At 46.2% G+C, this 2,305-nt stretch overlaps 1 pseudogene; it reads right to left on the reverse strand.

Annotated features, from left to right (window-relative positions):
• Positions 1 to 560: 560 nt before the first annotated feature.
• On the reverse strand, positions 561 to 1,477 carry LOC123154784 (uncharacterized; annotated as a pseudogene).
• Positions 1,478 to 2,305: the final 828 nt, after the last annotated feature.

Here is a 2,305-nt window from a genome sequence, read left to right on the forward strand (position 1 = left end):
TTAATATACTGAAGACCTTCCACTACTTTAGATATCACCACACATGAGTTGTTGTAGTTTTCTAGACATTTGGATACATCTAATACTGTTAAGACTGGTCGATGTACCGAAATGAGGGCCATGATCCCCCAAGAAATCTGGATAAAGATTAATGTTCATGCCGCCTTCGTGACATCAACAAGTGAAGCCGTCGGGGATTTGAATATTAGTGGCCATTTATAGTTTAGTTATAAAGGTTACAACAAACTTTGTTCATGATATACTACAACAACCTCGCCCTTGTATGACATGAGAGTATGGACTTTTATGATTTTCACGGTCGTTCGATCCTTGAGTACGGTTTCCTGAATTTGGAATTTGGAATTTGCATATTTCATACGTCTTCGCTTTGCATTAAAAATTGTAACAACATCGGTGTTTGAGAAATATTTTCTCTCTTCACCTCAAATCAATTATCTCAAACACCACACCAAAGACCAAACAACATATTGATTAACTAATGGAGTAAATTGATTATATGATTTGTATTCAAAATACATTATGGTAACATAAGACAAGAGTGCACCCACACCAAAACAAAACACAAGACAAGAGTAAACAGATTACATGATTGGTAAAAGGAAACAACATGATGATAAACAACACCACAGTAAACCCATTACATGGCAGCGACACATGAGAACAACAATGAAAATAGATATGTAACTTATATGATAGATAGATTCAGATTGCCTCTGGATTATGATGGCATACGACTATGGGATCTCGGTGCATATTGCGCACGGCCGAGGCTAAACAGGAGGAGAATCAGAGAAGTACCACGGTTTGGTGAAATTGTCATCAGTCCCTTCTGTTGGAGCACTAGGAGTGACGGGAACGACGAAGAACTTGGGTTTTTTGAACACCAGGTGGCGAGACGGAGCCCTTAGGGGTTCCCTTGAGGAGCTTAAGCAGCTTTCCGCCTGCGCCACGATCTGCATCCGTCGGATCGGCTGCTGTGGCTGTGGAGCAGGTACGTCCGCCAGCTGCAGGCCGAGACGTGCTCGTGCCGGAAGCGGCATGTGCAGGAACGAGTATGCAGGCACCGGTGGGGTGTAGCCGGCGGGCGCTTCAAAGGGGAAGGGGAAGTAAACTACCAGCTTGGGCGGCGGTGGAGGCGGTGTTGTGGGATCCGGTGGCAACGTAACGACCTCAAAGAGCGGTGTATCGTGACCATGGCTGCGGTGCCTCGGTGCAGCGATCACCTCCTTAACCAGTCTGGCCGGCGGAGGGTAGGGGAAGTTGAGCTTTGCCTTTGTGCGCTTTAGCTCCCTAGCCGCGAGGTCGTAGGCGCACGCGGCGACCTCGGGGGAGGAGTACGTCCCCAGCCACAACAACGTCTTCGTCACGGGGTGCTTGATCGTTGCGGCGAACTTCCCTCCCCCTTCTTTCTCACTCCAGTTAACTTGATGTTCTCACCCGCCGCTGCGGCTGCCATGGCCTCTACCACAGTCGAACGGAGGTGGATGCCCTTTGAGGTGGATGCCGGATGTGTGCAAGACGATGGGGTTTAATAGCGGGTCTTGCGCAGCTCACCCTGCCGGCATCATGCCGTGCGTTGCGTACGTACGTTTCAGCTTCACTGGAACCACGCCGCCTAACCAGGAACGGAGAGTGGTTATGTACACTGATAAAAAATATATATGATGGCTTGCACGTAAAGAACCACGCCTTATAGCTTGCATTGTTAGTTTTCACTTTTGTTTTGGTTGTATTTCTCCTAGCTTATACTCGTATACACGTTGCTGGCCAGGCGACTGCTTTCTCGCGCGTCCTCGCTTGGAACGGAACGCTGATTAACACGACAAAAGATATATGCCATGGCGTGTACGTAAAGGGATCAAGTACACTAGTACATCTTGCATTGCTGATTTTACTGCTTTCATCGCTTTGCCGTTTCTGTTCTCGCGCGACTGCATGCGTCTACTCGGCCGAGCACGCACTCTCGTACTTAAAAGGCGCCGAATACTGGCACGTTACACGTCAGTCTAGCTTATCATCTGATGCCCTAGATTACGTGTGCTTAGCTGATGGAAACCACACTTTTCTGCTGCTTATACATATATTGTGTGAAGTTTGTCTTTTCTTAAACGAACGTTGTCTGTCTTCCAATGCATTTCTTTCCAACGTGGTTCAGCGTCATTGCTAAGTTAAGAATTTAACGGTTTAAGTAATTTTCAAAATAAATTAAATTATTTTTTCTGATAAAAACATCTCAAGTCAGATTGTTAGATTAATATTCGGTATTTTTATTTTTATCATTTCC

Source organism: Triticum aestivum, chromosome 7A (assembly GCF_018294505.1).
Source record: "Triticum aestivum cultivar Chinese Spring chromosome 7A, IWGSC CS RefSeq v2.1, whole genome shotgun sequence".
Lineage (NCBI taxonomy): Eukaryota > Viridiplantae > Streptophyta > Magnoliopsida > Poales > Poaceae > Triticum > Triticum aestivum.